The 18528-nt window shown below is 36.4% G+C and overlaps 1 protein-coding gene across 3 annotated transcripts in view; it reads right to left on the bottom strand.

Moving 5' to 3' along the window:
- SYT1 (synaptotagmin 1) overlaps positions 1 to 18528 on the bottom strand; it is a 356515-nt gene that overhangs the window by 221668 nt on the left and 116319 nt on the right. For all 3 annotated transcript variants that reach the window (XM_082756418.1, XM_082756416.1, XM_082756417.1), the window contains exon 2: positions 11032 to 11093. The gene's annotated coding sequence lies outside the window, so the exon portion shown is untranslated. The remainder of the gene's footprint in view (positions 1 to 11031; positions 11094 to 18528) is intronic.

Below are 18528 nucleotides of genomic sequence, written 5' to 3' on the forward strand. Positions count from 1 at the left end.
TTTATTCTGTAGAAACAACCAAATAACGCCTCATTCAAATAACCCCTCGAGGTTTCATAATCTTATCATAACATTTCTGGTTTCGTATGCTAAATCTTGGAGATCCCTTTTCACAAACCTCATACTCTTCTTTTAGTAATATACTTTTGTTCATTCAAGACTCTTAAAATTCAGTTTCACTGTGAAAATGAAACATTTTTCTGGAGCTTCTGGTTGATTTCTTTTGATTCAGCACTGGAACTTCAGCTGAGAAGGAGCTATTTGACAACTAAGGACATAACACTCCAGTGAAATAGAGAAAAAGAGCACAAGAGAGCAAGCACAAGAGGGAAAGACACAGAATGGTCACAAAATGATCACACACACAAGAAGAAAAGGAAGAAGCATAAGCTTTTCTTTTCTTTTCTTTTCTTTTCTTTTCTTTTCTTTTCTTTTCTTTTCTTTTCTTTTCTTTTCTTTTTTTAATTCTTACTAAAATATCTAATCGGCAGAAAACAGCGGTTCATCAAACGGATCAAAAACAATGTGTCATACACAGATAAATTAGGGAAAGTACTATATGCCAAAGTTAAGGTTTGACTACCAACAAAAAGGCGGATAATGTATTAATGTATCACCTATCAGCAAAGTGTTCTAACTGGGGCAATGTAAGCTTGTAGCCCCGTGCCCATAGAATGTAGAAAAGGAAGCAGCTGCAGAAACAAAGCTACAAAGACAGTTTGATGATGGAGATAGAGAAATGTCCAAAGAACTCTGGGATTACGTCAAAGAAAGAAACACTTGGAGTAGATAGAAACCCCGTGTTCCCTTACCGTTCTATAGCATGACAGTAAGAGCACCAGAAGGAAGGAAGGCATATATAAAAAGCAACTGCTCTCTCTCTGCCTAGTTACACAGCTACATGAACAGGTACTGGCCCAGCTTGAGTACCTCTTTGCAAGGTCAGTCACAGCCTCCCCACCGCACTCCAGCAGATGTCAGGTGAAAGAAGCCTTATTTTATCCCTGTTAGAAGAAGATAAAGGACTATGGAAACTATGTAAAGACAAATTACGTGACACTGGGAAATGAGGGATCTTTTCCAGAAGACTACGGCCAAGGTAGTTCTAGAAGGGGAATAAAGATTCAGACAGAGCTGCAAATAATACAACCGCAAAGGGAATATAAAGAAAAATGAAAGGCAAAAGGACAATCAGAAACAATATGGGACTTGATATTATAGTACCAGGTAGCAGATTAGGATATTATACCAGAAATTTCCTCTTCTTCCCATAATTCAGGCATATAAAGTCTGCTGAGTTTTCCCAGAAGAATGAGTAAGGAAGGCAGAGAGTTTATATGGGTAAAAAATGAAGCAAGAAAGTCTGATGTTTGTAGGATTTGTTCACTGTCTTACGTGGGCATTTTCAAGTTCAGAAAACACTAGAAAAAATAAATAGTTGTTTATAGTTATTTAACATTTATTTAACAACAGATATAATCTCAGTTTCTTTTAACATCCTTCAAAAATAATCAGGTACTGATGAACACATTTATTGAACAGACCAACATGATGGCATCTTCTAGGAAGCATGCACTACTAGACAAAGCAATATTCAGAACAACCTCTGCATCTGAAAGAGTAACAGTAAGTAATAGCAGTACATACATCTGTAGCTCTTCAAGGTCTTTGCAATACTTGGATGCTCATTGGTTCATTCATTTCATGGCAGTAGCAATACTAGCAGATTTGCTGCAGGAGTGAATTCCAATCCCCCTGGACAGTTATGTGCCACCACATTCAGTTTTAAAAGGAAAGAGACTCAGGAGGCTTAAGCAAATTCCACAGGTCCACTAGCTAATATCCTTGGAAAATTTCAGTATCAGACATCTGAGTTTTTCAATGGCATAAGTACTTTTTTCTACATAAGACTCCTCAAGCTGTGAAGCAAAATGTCATGGGAAAAAGAATGCTCAAATTAACTGAAAGTTAGTTAACTGAAGCTCTTTTTTGGAAAAACATAGTTAAAATGTGACACAAAAGAGAAACAAGTTAATGAAAAAGGAAATTCTGGCAATCACGCCAAAAAATTCCTGAGAAGTACAAACCCCCTTCCCTCTAGTTCAGGATAGGGCTTTAATATTCAGGACAGTGGTATGATCCACAGCACAGAGCTACAGGCTGGGAGATGAGTGGTTGGAAAACTGCCTGGCGGAGAAGGACCTGGGAGTATTGGTTGACAGTCGGCTGAATATGAGCCAGCAGTGTGCTCAGGTGGCCAAGAAGGCCAACAGCATCCTGGCTTGTATAAGAAGCAGTGTGGCCAGCAGGTCTAGGGAAGTGATTGTCCCCCTGTACTAGGCTCTGGTGAGGCTGCACCTCGAGTACTGTGTTCAGTTTTGGGCCCCTCGCTACAAGAAGGACGTCGAGGTGCTCGAAAGAGTCCAGAGAAGGGCGACGAAGTTGGTGAGGGGTCTGGAGAACAAGTCCTATGAGGAGTGGCTGAGGGAGCTGGGTTTGTTCAGCCTCGAGAAAAGGAGGCTCAGGGGTGACCTTATCGCTCTTTATGAGTACATTAAAGAAGGCTGTAGCGAGGTGGGGGTTGGTCTGTTCTCCCACATGCCTGGTGACAGGATGAGGGGGAACGGGCTAAAGTTGCACCAGGGGTGTTTTAGGCTGGATATTAGGAAGAACTTCTTTACTGAGAGGGTTGTGAGGCATTGGAATGGGCTGCCCAGGGAAGTGGTAGAGTCACCATCCCTGGAGGTCTTTAAAAGACATTTAGATGTTGAACTTAGCGATACGGTTTAGTGGAGGACCTGTTAGTGTTAGGTCAGAGGTTGGACTCAATGATCTTAGGTCTCTTCCAACCTAGACAATTCTGTGATTTTGTGATCCCTACTAATACTGCCACAAATAGATGGGGCAAGCTGTAGTCTCTCTGTTGATCAACTACAAAGGACAGCCCTCAATAAAACCAGAAAGTACAGCTGTCATGCTTCTTGAATGTCAGAGAGCTGTGAAAGCCGTTGTGTAAGATCCATGATGGGGCTGGATAGCACTGCACAGCTTTCCACATGCTTGAAGTCACTGATTTAGCTTCAAGGGCAATTAGCACATGTGGAAATCTAGCTGTGATTCAGTATAATCATAGAATAATAGAATGGCTTGCGTTGGAAGGCCCCTTAAAGATCATAGAATCATAGAATGGATTGGGTTGGAATGGACCTCAAAGATCATCTAGTTCCAACCCCCCTGCCATGGGCACCCACTACATCAGGTTGCCCACAGTCTTGTCCAACCTAGCCTTGAACACCTCCAGGGATGGGGCATCCACAACTTCTCTGGGCAACCTGTTCCAGTGCCTCAACATCCACTGAGGGAAAAATTTCTTTCTAACCTCAAACCTAAATCTCCTCTCTTCTAGTTGAAAACCATTGCCCTTTGTCCTATCATTAGCTCTGATTGAGCAAAAAGTTGCTCTCCATCTTTTTTATAATGATCGTACCCAGCAGATTATCAAATATAAACAACAAGTATTACTTAGGGATGAAACAGCCTTTAAAATACAGGTGAAAATTGTACAGAAAGCTTGCAACATTTTTGTGTGCTAATGATGGTATCATAGACGTTATATATAACCTACTTTCTTTTGAGCAACTGTTTCTTAAAAGGCAGTCTGGTTTCAAATTCTTTCAGAGTTTACTATTATTTTTAAATGGATATAGAACTAGTCCATTAAGGACTGGAGTGTGGACTGGTTCCATAGTGCAACTAGAATGTCTACAATGACAGGTCATAGCTCCAGACACTGAGACTGCAAATAGGCAAATTTCAGAGAAAAATACAAAAATGATAGTGATATAGCATCTGAGACATAACAATTCCTTGTTACAAGAATAGCTGTGTTCTGCAAACATTTAGATCTTTCTGAAGAATATACCACTTTATGTATGAATGGCCATGGCTTCTATTCTCCTTAAGAAATGTCTAAGTACATAATTATAAAGTTTAGATGTAATTCCCTTTTAAAACCTCCCTCAATGCATATTTGCCCAATAGAGCATAACTCTCCAAAAGGAATCATTGTTATCTGCAGGATAAACTATTACCAGTTAAATAGCTAGTGGTTAAATAACTAATAGTTTAATGCAGATTAAAGTTCCTAAAATTATTTTCCCTGAAGTGAAATTAGATCTTTAAATAAACTCTGTTGATGTTAAGCATTTCATTTAAACTAAAGATTCAAACATGGTGACAAATTTTAAGAATAAAATCCCATTAAGAATGGCTAAGGTTGTACAATCTAAATGACATCTTACTCCTTTTTTCTCCTCATCCTTCTTTCTAAAACAAATGTTCTCACTTGCCATCACAACTTATAAGTATGGGTGAAATAGACTTATGGTATAAGAGCAGCCTGGGCACTATTTCTCTTAGAAATGAAAAGGTATTGGGAGACCTATTATTGGAAAGATCAAAGTGTACTGCTGTACAGTACTAGCAGAGACCTCCAGGCTATCATGCATTTTACACAGGATTGCCAGACTTTGCAATAAGTCTTTGGGAGTTATTCCTAGAAGCTCCAACTTCTGGATCCATGTGATTGCATAAAAATCTCACTTTTCAATTAAAAATACACTTCTTAATCTTTAAATTTTGGAGAAACTGAAGCATGGTCATGGAAATAAGGCAATAATGAGGAAAACTCCCAAATATATAGCTCATTTAGAAACAATCTGAATGGCCTAATGACTTAACTAAAGCTTTTTAGTGGTTAAGACTGGGAACATGACCTACATGTTATGTGTGTTATAACCACAATACTCAAAAACATATGCCTTCAGCACAAATCATTGTTGCATTTATTAATGTAGCTACAAAAGTCACAAGCAGTAAATATATCAACCAAGTTTGCTGTAAAAACCCTTGTATGGAGGCTCCTCTTCCAGGAAAACCACACCCTTGCCTCTTTAGCTTACTGTTCAAAATTGAAACTACAGCAACAGATGCACGTTACAGTTCTACTACCAATATATTCTATATATTCCAGTGCACTCCTAAATTGTAGATGTAGTTTTATGCAATAAAATCTCAAAAAAAAAACCACAAAAAAACAAAAACACAAAACAAACCCACCCAACCAACCAACCAAAAAACAAACAAACAAAAAACCACACAACACTATCTTAATTTCACATGACTAAAGCAAGGAATAATGCTTTTCAAAATCACTTAATTTTGAATTTTACTAGTATTTTTTACAAAGTATTTATTGCAAAAAGAAAAATTTAAAGCAAATGTTCATACACTTCAGCTAGCAAGATAAATACTTAAGATTACTATCATAAAATACATTTTTAATCTGGTATAAATTCTATCAAGTGTCTATCATGTATTTTACTAAAACTGATATGCTGACTTTGGTAATGGATTTGAAAAACATTTTTATTTACATAGGAAAGTAACTGAATTTCCTATTATTCTTCTCTTCACATATCCTGAGAAATATACTGTCAATATACTAGTAACTTAGAGATATCATTGTAAACAGGTCTAAGATGCATCTTTTTATTTCTGGATAGACTGACTTGAATGAGTTTCATTCACATAAGAAAAGCTGTCAAAATGTGATGTTTATGATGGCTATATGTCTTCAAAATAAGATTTACTGCGTGAAACTTTAAAAGAAGGAAACAAAATCATCACTGAAGAACAAAATCACACTTGGAGAGGATCCAAAACTGCCAAATAATGTTATTTGGCTAGTACAAACTCCATGGGTGGGAATCACTTTAACCTTTCTGTATGTTATCACCGGTATTGTATTAGCTATTTTTTGAGTTAATCATAAATGCCAAATAGGTGAGTTGACAAGAAACAATATCCTTTTCGTTCCTTGTCAAAGCTAACTCACTACAAGAATAGTGATAGAACCGGCTATCTCTGATGTTCTACAAAACATGGGTTGGAATTCACCTACCATGAATTACCAAAGCAAACCTGGTAGTCTTTAGAAGGGGTTTGTGCAAAGACAGTAAGAATTACAAGCAAAAGATAAATATTGATTAAAGCTCTGTCACAAAAAAGAATGCCAAACTGTCCCCCAAAAACATACAACACCAGATTTCTACTAATTTTGTTTGACTGTACTTGAAGACAGAACCACAGCAGCAGTTGTGTCATCATAGTGCAGCTTTGCTGATGTTGGCAGTATAATTCTGCCTACTAAGAGATTTTAATCACAACTCTTAAGTATAGCTGGTGAATAAATAGTAAAAAAATAAAAAATAAAATCAAATGATCAAAATAAAACTACATGAGAAAGGAAAATTTAAAGGTAAAACTTATTTGACATGTGGATCACAGAAGCTGTTCATTATAGTAGATACTTGGAAGTTGCCATAGTAATTGTGTAAAACTGCCACCATATGTATACACAGTATGACAATGCAAAACAACATTTTTTTAAATTAAAAGCTGAATGTGACTCTTAAAGAACCTGGTTTAAATCATAGCCATGTTGATATTCTATGTAATGTTTAAAAATAGCAAATTATGGTACAGGAACACAGTACATAAGATGAGAAACAAAGCGTATGTTGGAACTGTCTTGTGAAATTCCAACAAGCAAATTAAGCTAGCAAAGACTTTGCATTTGAAACCTAACATGCAAAGGTGGCTAAAGTACTGCAGTAGCATCAGCCCAAGCTTTTGGCTCCTACACTTAAAAAAGGTGCTCATTTACTTTGCTATTTTTTTGAAGGACAGAGATACAGTTAGTAAATACACATATTTCAGAATAGATAAATACAGTGACATTAAAAAATGAAAAATGCAACACAGATTTGAAATGCAAAACTTCCAAGTAATAGACACAATATGAGCCAATAATTTATTTAAATGGTTCAACTCCTAGCTGAGAAAAATAAGATTACATGACTTCTGGGGCACTTGGAAAACACATCATTTGAAAATGTGTCTAGAAAAGTATGTGTTTACCAATTGAAGAAAAAGCTGAGAAGCTGCAGAAGACGAATTAAATAGTAGAGAGTAATCACTCACAGTGCTAAAATGATAAATGACAACTAAACTGAAGCCCCAGGGAAGTACATACACAGAGCCATTTTGCAAAATTAGGTTGCATAACTAGCATACCTCAAAGCACTACAGAATCTAAATCTGTGTCAGAGATCTCACATTAAAAAATGCAAAGCTGTGGCTGTAATACACGATCAATAAAAAAAAAAAAAAGAAAAATGAGTTTTTGAGGCACCAAATTTTGTAAGCAGATGAGTCACAGAGAATATACTACTCTGAATAGTCTTAACATCGTAGCCAAGACAAAATAATAATAAAAAATCCTTACACTATGCAAATATTACTATACACTTTGCCAGAAGTTCATACTTCCACCGTGGAAAAAAAAAATAAAATTGAGAAGTGAAACTAATTTAGGGGAAGACCTCATTAAAGAATTCAGGTAGTGTGAACAGTCAAATGAACTCTTTTATCCAAGCCTACAGTATATGCACATGAATTTTAATGGGCAATGAGAAAACCTGGGAGCACAGGGAATGAGGGCACCTCTATGCTGCTTCCAGATTATTGCATTGCAATGAAAGATTGAAACTGTAATGTAAGGGAAGATTATTGTGATTAGCAGAGAACATTCAGAAACCATAGGCTCATTTCCTTTCGAAGGCTCATAAATTCAACTTTTACAGAACTGACCCTTCCAAAACCAAGGAACCCTTCATTTAGCTACTTTGTCTCTGGTACATTACATACCTCTGGATATAGTATGGAAAATGGTAAAATATAAAAGCCAGTAGGCTTTTGAAATAGATATTAGGGTAAACAATGGTAATATTACATGCTCATAAGCTAATGCTAAATTAGTTCCCCTCCACGTACTGGAGTCAAACCGCCCATGCAATCACTGTGGGCAGGCCAGGCCTTGCCTCACCCAATGGCAGTCAAATGCAGCCAGGCTGGGCCTGCCTTGCATTAGCTCTTCAGCCGTGCAGTCTCCTAATCCATGCCACATTACCCAAACTTCTCTTTATTGCCCAAGAATAATGAAGAAGCTGCCATTAACCAGCAGCCACCAAAGATGTCAATTATAAGAAAAACCAGAGCATGTAACAGATGAAATTTGATTGCTGCTAAATACACTAGGTCAACAAATGCCTTCTGTGGAACACACTGTGAGATTTTTTCCCTCCAAAAAAGACTCACCTCTTGCAGCATCAAAGCCAAATGACAGACAAAGACCCTTGCATTTAAAATAAAACTATTAAAACCCACTAAATATAATTCACATTCCATTTTTTTATTCTATCATTTTCTTAATAAGAACTAATATTAATTTTATCTTCTTCCTATATCTGTAATCTAATACTTTTGCATTCAGCAATGGGTATTTGGAAATTTAGTTTTTAATTCAAGAAAACAGTCAAGAAAAACCCTTTAAAACAAGGATGCACAATTAATTGATCTCAGTGTCAGAAGAATGACATAGCTTAGTGTATGAATAACAATGTTTAGAAGGATGTTTTAAGCAGGCCCAAAGGTAGCGCACATGAACCTGCCCACATGGAGCAATGTATAGCTTGATTCAAGCTAGTAACATTGCTTCTCACTAATGATGGATGAAATTTAAAAGTAATTTTCTTTCTGTTTTATTATTCCAATTTCCCATGTATATTCCAAAGAGACTGTTTAATAAATTACACATTAAAAATGTTAAATAACCACTGTACAATTTCATTTCTATAATTATATATTCATTGTTAGGTCATTTGTAGTTTATAATCATAATACCATGACTGATAAAATTAACTGATGGACAATATGAAAAGGTTCCATCAACCTATTCTGCTAGCAGAAGAGAGAATTTGTATGTGATGGAGTACCAATAATAGTTGATTAATTTTTTCTCACTGTGCACAAATAAATCCACACTATTCTGAAACAGCTGCCTGTGAGTTCTGGCCACTTGACAGAGGAATATTAGTGAAGAGTCAGAGTGCTTGCAATAATGAAATTTGCTTTCTACAAACAGGTCTAACACAACTCCAGGATTTTTTGTATGCATACATCATTTGAGTTAAATGAGTTGCTTTGAATTACTAATATTTATATACATGTATGTTACTATCAGTCAACTGCTGCCAAGACTTCTGATCCTGGAGAACAGCATAACTGGTTTGTTTGAAGGTATATCATGCGTTAAACAACTTTCCAAACTTTCACCATATCTTTCACAAATAAAAAATATTAGAGCTGATTCATAGTACAATATATTGAAAACCTTCACAAAATGTATAGGTATATGGTATTATTCAGTACATTATTTATTGGTAACACCTGTAATGTTCTAGGTCTGTAAAGTATCTGTTTTATACTAGAAATAGCAAGCTCAAAATTTTCCAAAGATTGGGAACATACTGCAGGGCAGCTCTGCAAATACGAAGACGAGATGGCACTGAGTGGAAGATGTGAGGAAAAACTATGAAGTTGGAGCAGGTTAGGTATATAGGTATAAGACTGGAAAGACATAAGAAGAGAGGTGTGACACATTTAGGGAATATAGACCACAAGATGTGACAGGGAAAAAACAGAAAGAATGGAAAGAAAGTATGATTGACAGAAGAAGCAATGGAAAGCTAAGAGAAATAGGTGAGTTTTGACAGGGATCTTTAAACTTTTTTGTTGTCATTGTTTGTTTGTTTTTTGTTTCCCCGTAATGCTTCATTATAAGCTAAAAAATGCCTACTGGTAGCACAGTTTGGTACATTGTATAAATAGTCATATATATACAGCACCAGCTTTTCAAACATGTTGCCCTCAGATTCAGTGAAATGTCACATATTTCCTTTCATGATGACTGATTAAATGTAACATTAAAACATATCGCTGATCTTGGCTGCCCAGAGAGACACTAGACATTTTTTAGCTTCTGAGGTTTATAAATATATATATATATTTTCCCACTAAAGCATTTAATTTTTAATGCTTGCCAAAAAAAATTCCAAGATTTATTTATACCCAAATCTAGTCTGTTCCATACATCAGTTTGGATAAATGAGTAGGGATTTCATGAACGACCATAAATTTTTTCAATTCTACTGAATAATATAGTGTCAACCGTATGGTCTGAAAGTAGAATAGTGCTGAACAGCATATATTCTCAGTATGTTACATACTGTCCACAATCTTCTCCCACAAAGAATCAGGCTCTATTAGCATGTAACACAGAGGAACTGTTATGTTTGAACTGTTAATAGAAATGTCTTAGCACACATTTATCTGCTTTGGTTCTTAAAGGATATTGCCACCTTTTGTTACCCAGTAATGTAGTACAACAATATACACTGTTACTTTTCCCAGGGCATATTACTTAGGACTGGCAATAAAAGCAGTGTCTGTTCTCCACTGTATCACAACTGGTACTTCACCAGGAACCTGAGATATTTTCCAGAGGACAACATCGATAATAGCATCCACACCACAAACATGGCTTATTTTCATAGCTCGTTGTCTTAATGGACAATGAAGCCATGCATTGTAAGCTTGCAGGCAATTGGTCATACTGGGAAGTGAACAGCACAGCTCTGACCAGTGCAGTTCAGAACAACTTATCAGTGATTAAGTGATAAATCATAACCATAACATTCCTGTCCCCACCCAACACAATCTGTCTGTATTGATCCAAAACTTAACTACTCTTCTGCAAAATTTCAGGTGTGAGCCAATGTTAGTGTAATGCTATTTTATCTTGATACCTTCTAGCATTACAATTCACTTTGACTGAGAAGAAAAAGGCAATAACAATATTTTCTGTATGGGCAGTGATATAGATACATTGCACGGATTATCTGGGCTTCTTACCTAAGGTGATTATAGGATTAATAATAACCTACTCCTGTGAAATGAAACTGAGTTGGATAAAAGGCAGAAATGCTCACTGTACTAATTTCTTACACTTGTTAAAAGAACTGCAAACAGGAAAAATACAAAATGGAAGTACAAATAACATTCACTTACTATTCACAATACAGACTGTGTTCTTAGCTCTCTTCTCTTTGTTTATTCAGGATTCCGTGTGTCTGTAAGAAAAACAAATAAGTGTATTTATCATCTACATAAAATAAATGACCTGGTTTCATTTGCAGCAAAGAAGTTTACCGTTTTTTATTAAGGTTTGTTAAACTCCAAGATATAAAACCTTGGGTTTTTGTGAAAGTCTGGAAAAGAAGAAAATCCACGTAGGGCTACTTCCTTAAAAGACAATTTGCCAGTCATATATAGAAGCAGAGACGGGAAATCTACATGTTCTGGGGACAAATCTCTTAAAACCTCATACGAAATTCTGATTTGCATTTGGACACCTGTGGCTCTTCGCAGTTCAGGGGAGGTGAGAGGCTTTCACACCCATCATGTTGGCAATCCTCTGCTAAAAATTAATTTCTCATGCTGTATTAGACCTTGGCTGGATTACCCTATTAGACTGAGGAGCTAAGGAAAGAACAATGTGTACCTCCAAAGACAGCCACAGCCTCCCCCACAGCTTCCGAAGGACAGTGGGACATGCAGCAGAGGGGTGTTTGATGCTTCACTCCCACTGTTTCATGCAGACAATTAGCATAATAAGCAGTGATCACAGCACACCAGCTGCTTAGCTTCTCTTTGGCAGTTTACAGGCATCACAACTGAGGTGAGTTTTAAGGCCGGATTTGAAGGAACACAGCATACTAGCTTTGCAGATTTTTACTATTTACAATTTTCATGAATAAAGATTGCATGAGAGAAGGGAGAAAACTGGAACTGATGGGCAATAAGGGTTGTGGTAAGGGCAGCAGTGATGTGAAAGAGCAGGCAGAAGCAAACTGTGAAGGCGGTTAAATGCAAAGATGACCAATTTGTTTGATGCTGTTGAAAAGGGGAGCCAAATGAACAGTTACCAAAGTAGGTAAATGTACTTTTAATTTTAGATCAACTTTTTTGGAGCAGAACAAAATTGCTATTACCTGAAATTGTCAAACTACATCACATCAACCCTTAGCCTGCTCTTTAAAAAGGCCAAATCATGATTTCATCCGACAACTCACTCTAAATTAACCAGGCTACCATCTCTAATGACACAAATAATAAAAGATTCAGAACATAATAGATTTTAAAGTCTGTTTTTCCTATCTTGTCAGTAACAAGTTAATGTTGCCTTCTGTATGGTTCTTTCAGTATCTGTGATATCCCAGAAATCACTCATTTTCATGTCAGTCTGCTTAAGATACTTGTTAGGCAACACATTTGAGCTGAGAACTATAGAGTCCATGGATCTGAAGCATACTGTATTATTTTGATATTAACTTTAAAACTTGCTAAAACAACATGGATTAGCTCTTTTGCTATTGTTATACCCTAGACATCAGTAAAGAGCTGTAGGGGACTCAAGCAATGCAAAATTAATGCTATGAAACCCCCATTTTGAAATGGTTTATAATAACGCAGAAGCTGATGTAGAAAATGGCTATGGGATAAACTCATTTCCTTCCCAGAGTTTGTAATACATCTGAAAATAGTCCTAGCAGGCCTTATAAACTTGGTGCTCCTTATTAGCTGTATAAAATATACTGGTACAGGCTGTGACAGACCAAACTTGACTGTACTCAAATACGTCTTGAAGGGGTTCAACTCAAGCTTTGCCTCTCCCTGTCATTTGAGCCCTCCCAAATTGACGGATCTGAAATTCAGACAGGTTTCATCTAAAAGCTCTAATCCCAACCTCTTCTCAGGGTTCAGAGCCAGGGCTTTCGTGCTGGTCCCTGTGTACATCTTCCATTTGAACAGAGGTAGCTGCAAGTGCCTTAGAGAAATTAATACACAGAGTCACACCTGCTCTGTGGCACACTGTCTCAATCTTCCTCTGTTTCTCTAAGCTGTCTGTGTCAAGCTGTGTCATATTATTACCAAGCCTTCCAGAAAATTAACTATTTCCTTCTGCTGCAAAGACATAAAATGCAAAGGAAAGAAAAGACAGATATTTACTGGAGCATTAATTGGGAATGACTGAACAAAAATACAGGTTGTGTTCTAGATTAGAGAAGCAAATTTCAGAAAAAGCATGAGTAACTCTGGTGTGTCAGTAAGTAAGAACAGCCAGCCTGCCAGCTCCCTTGGAGTTGACAGGTGGAGTTTCTCAAACATTCAAAACCATAAAGCAGATCTGGAATAAATGAGTAAAAACCAATCAATAAAACCAAACAAAATCAAGGAGACTAAATACCAGCACCCTTTGCAAGGGTTTGCAGAGCTAAAATAGAAATAAAGTAAACCAAAGATTTGTGTAGAGAAAGGTAATAAAATTACCAAAGAAATTCAACTGTTTCTATTGCTATTAAATAGAGGCTATTTTTTATGAGATGTGTTGGAAGATTAATTCATTCACCCTTGGTTATGGACTCCTGTGGGTCTTCAGTGCAGGATATCTCCTGCAGTGACAACTGTATTTCCAGAGCTACAAATAGCATCTGTCATACTGCTAGCATCTTTCAAGGCTCACTTTTCATTTCAGTAATGTTTGAAGGGGAAGACTTTCCCTAATGAAAACTATTGGAAATATCAACAGAAACACATTTTGATATGCCTGAATGCATCTTGTAAAATCCCTTTGAAGCATAATCTATATTTTACAAATGGTATCTACAGAAGATAGTTTAGGGCATGTAATTTTAGGGTAAGTAATCATGTAAATGATCTGCAACTTTAACTTCAGTTAGTCATAAGGATACGCAAAAACAATCCAAATAAAACCTTTTTAGTCAATTTTAAGTTCTCTGTTTCCCGTTACATTTAGTGGCAACCAATTATGGAAATAACTCCTTAAAGCAGGAGAGAAGAATGGGACCTCTAAAATAAATAAAGTTCAGTCAGCCACATGGAATTTAAGAACACACATGCACATCTTAGCTTATGAAATGAAATCTTACTCCACTGAAAAGAGAGGACTTCTTGCACATTTTCTCAGGAAACTCGCATTTAACAGAAGCACTAGAACTACATTTATTACAAGTGACAAATAACATTTTCAGTATCACAGAATCGTGACAAAAATAAGTCCCTTCTACGACATGCTTCATTATTCACTATGAAGCATGTTATAAAAGATAAAAGGGAAGCTGCATGGTAAATAAAGATCTCTTAGGCCATCTGCGTTTTTTTTATTCTATTCTATTTTTAAAGCCAGGAAGAACCATGTGATATTTTATAAACTGTATGAAGAAACAATTTTTGTCTGTTTAGGATTATTAAATAAAACCTCATTGGTAGAGCATATGGCTATTATTTGAATATCTCTTCTCCTTTCAAACACTGATGAATGATTTTGCAGGCAATTTCTATAAGCTGAAGTAATAAAGAGCTGATGATAAATATTGGTATTGTGGTTTTCTGACCATTTGGGACGACAACTGGGCAATATTTTTGTTACAAAGAACTAAAAGCTCTGGAAATCAGTTAGTTTCAGGAGGGTTTTGGTTTTGACAGAGTGGAAACTTAGTCCAGGTGTGCTGGGGAGTTTATTGACTGTCTTTCAAACTTAAGTAGATCCCTTCATGTGGTGTATCTGGGAGTTTTTGAATAAACCATTTGAAAATACTGGGTGGCAAAATGAAAAATATAAAACAAGCTTCAAACTAAGAACAGCTGATGTTTAGACTGCTGACTTTAGCCACAATGCCTCAAAACTGCTTCAGCAGTGCTAGAAATGAAAATGGGAATTTCAAATTTTATTGTCAGCCTTAGAATAACTTACAAGAGAGGAAATCAGATTAATTGAAAGTGTAAGTTATACAGTATTATGAATAGACTAACATCCTGTAAAACGTAAAACCTGACATCTGGGAAAATGAGGCTAGCATTTGATTATGAAGTATAAATTAGCTAATAAACCAGTACAGAGTCTGGATAATTTCTAGTTGCATAATGTGCAACAAATTAAATGTATTTTGAGAAAAAAAAAAAAAAAGGAGATGTGGACATTTATTAATTGCTGCACCTACTGAAACAGAAATTGTCATACATGATGAACTTTAAAGTCCTTGATCATATGCATATTCTAATATTTTATGGGCTTCATTTGTTCAGCATAAACTTTTTCCTGTGAGTAACGTTGATTTTGTTGAAGCCTCAAATAAGTCACAGAACAGATCTGAGGATTAGTTTAGAAGGGATTTAAAGCACACACTGTGAATCCCTATACAACCACCACTTAAAACACTATCCGTTCAGGCCCAGATGGATTGCTATGGCAACAGAATCCCAAATACCAGGTTTGTAACTAACAAAAATGTAAATTATTGATGAACTCAGAGTTGTCTCTCTTGGACACCCTCCTATTCAAATACCAAACCTTATGGTTAGAGTACAGAGAAAAGGTTCATACGCAATTTCCCCAACCCAGCGAGCACTAATCCCAAAGGATTTCATTAAATCTTTTGGCTTAAATTTTTATTCTTGGAACAGCAGTCAGCAAGCAGGGATTACATTAAAACAGGCACTATTGAGGTCATTACTGGCTGAATTCAGGCCTGTAATATAGCTAAACAGAAAGCAATTTTAAATACACCTCCACAAAAATAGCTAAATAGCATTCATCTAAGTTACTATGTTTTAGATGACAGCATTCTTTGCCTCACACCCATCTCCCTGACTCATTGCCATAAGAAATGATGGACGACAGTACAGGAGAGTGGAAAACAATATACATGTTATTTGATAAAGAAATACATGTATGACGGTAGAGGTGATAGTGCATAAACAACAAGTTACGGAATAATGAATGGACAGAGCCACAATAGTCTGATATTTTGTAAATCAAAAATGTAGGGCAAAAAGTTTTCTAGCAAGCTGGAAAAAAGTATTTAATGTCATCTTTATTGCACATTTGGTGAAAAGCTGGTAATTAGCCAGTCTGCTTATGGAATAAAATAGTAGTAGGAAAGCTAAACACTTCTATGAACTACGGTTTTTGGAAATCCTCTGAGACTGTACACAGAATGGGATTAAGTCAATGAGTGCCACAAAAAAATGAACTCAGCAGCTTTCACGTTTTGGACTGTAACAGTCCAGAGGGTTTTAAAACAACCCAAAGCTTTAAAAAAAATATTCTCAGCTGCATGCCTGCCAGTAGGTGTCAGTGTACAGAGAAGAGACAGCAAACTTCTGCCTGTAACCTTGATTCCAGCTTCTCTGTCCTCTCAAAACCAGGAGGGAAAAACATGACAGGGAAAAAGTTTGTGGATACACGCTGCCGGTTCTTCCTAAGGGAAAGAAAATGGCTACGGAGTGGGAAATGAAACAGAGGCTATACAAAGAAAAGGAGCCTTTTTATTTTTTCAATACAAGGGAGAGATTTAGGGCAACAGAATAAAAAATGACATATAATAAAGGATAAATAGAGAAAAGGGATAAAAATGAAGGGATAAAAAGAGGGAGTGAAAAACTGGTTGTGACAAACTCATCAACAACCATTCCAAACTTCTGCTTTATCCTCATGCTTGGATTGATAAGAGCCATTGACTTTGATATTTCAATCGCTCCTACTTAGGGCACTGTCCTAAATTCATGATCAATAAATAGTCATATGAATCAGTGACCATCAAAGAATTCTCTTTTCATGAAAGATCGCCTATTAACAGTGATAATATGGCCAGTGACAACATAGGAACAAATCAGTCTCTGAATTGACTTGAGCCTGTGTTCCTAGGACAGCTCTTGGCCATACACAGGAAATGTCAAAGGATCACTGGGATTTTGGGCAGTTCCATCTCTCCCTCTGGAGGATTATCCAGGACAATGTATGGCTCTTCCCCTATGAACATCCATTTTACAGTGAAGCTACTGTACCCTTGCTGTATAAATGGGATGTCAAATGTGCTAGAGATATGGATGTGCACCAAATGTGGTACAGGCTCCCAGGAAATCTCTGCAAGTGACAGAGCATTCAAGTAGACAAGCTGGATGTGTTCACACTATATAGAGATACTTCAACCACTTTGCTGCATCTGCCACTTAGTAGCTTATGGAGCTGCTCTGGGAAGAATCTTCACCATGCATAGCCTGCTATTCTGGCTTTCTTGGCCAGTATCTTAGCATACAGCGGAATTTATAACTTTACTTGAAGCATACATTTTTGCAACTATGAACACACAAGAATACCACTAACATTTAAAAGTAACAAAATGACAGAGAAGTTAATCTGACTTTAACTTCATTTCCCTAAATGAAAGTTTTCAAGACCAGCTGAAACAACCAGCACACCAGACATGGCACTTCATCAAATTTAATTCAAAATATTTTCTGGTTTTCCTAGACAATAAAAGATAAAGAAATTCCAGTATCTTAGGAACCATCTCAGAACAAAGAAATCTACTCCTTAACAAGTTGCTTCATGACATTATTTATAGTGTATTTCTTAGATTATATGAAATGATCAGAAAATAATTCCTAGTAAAAATTGATTTCAGAAGACATATTTAGGTTGTTTGTTTCAGCTATAGATCAAGATTTATAAGTGTTGTGAAGGTTATTAATCAGTTTCCCAAATCCTACCTAGATGGATAGCATAATTTTTTATATTAATAGCTGGTGTATATTATGTAACTAACGCAAGTCATCTAAGTATAATTACAAAAACTTCAGTATTTCAATACATATTTAGCTGTATTTCAGTGTTTGGAGATTCAAAATTGCTTTTATCACAGGACGAAAGAACCTGCTGCAATATCCACTGCAGGAAGTGATTATACGTTACATAACACTGCTGATCTTTTTGTTCTGCAAGTTTGGCATGAGGATTTTTTAATGTATTTCTCAATTCTACTTTATAAAAATGTTCTAAAGTGAGCCAGCAATTCACCCATGAAACCTGACAACAAATATCAGCACATCAGCAGAATAAGCAATGTAATCTATGGGTAAGTTCTTTTAATACCCTTTCTATACTACCCTAAAGAGACTTAGAGTGAAAACAACTTCAATTTTTTGCTGGCCACCTCAATGCATTCCTCCAAAGAAAGCTGTTTAGAGAAACAGCCTATATTCTGAGTTTCACTTGGACATGTGCCGTAAGAGATGATAATTCACTGTGGGTATAATGTTAGCCTACACCTTCTCTCAAAAAGTAAGTTTTATTCATGCTGCTGTTTTAATTTGTCTAAAGAAAATAATTAAAAAGAAAATGAAAATCTACCAGGCCTAAATGGAAGCAAAATCAAGTTACTGTGTACTGTTTCCTTTACTAATCCAAAACGTAATGGCTTATAAACTGCTTAGGTTTCTGGTAAGCAACAAAACAAATCCAATGAAAACAGGTACATCATTTTCCAAAGCTGCCACCCACAGTCTCTCACATTCCTTTTAACATTGCTTGCTCCACACCCAACATAAAACATTTGCTCTATGCCAACTGCTCTCTGCTCCCTTTCATCTTCCTGAAACTATCAGAGATATATCTCTTATCCCAGGACTACTGCTTTTAAACTT

This window comes from Aythya marila (genome assembly GCF_965140915.1).
Source record: "Aythya marila genome assembly, chromosome: 1".
Classification (NCBI taxonomy): Eukaryota; Metazoa; Chordata; class Aves; order Anseriformes; family Anatidae; genus Aythya; species Aythya marila.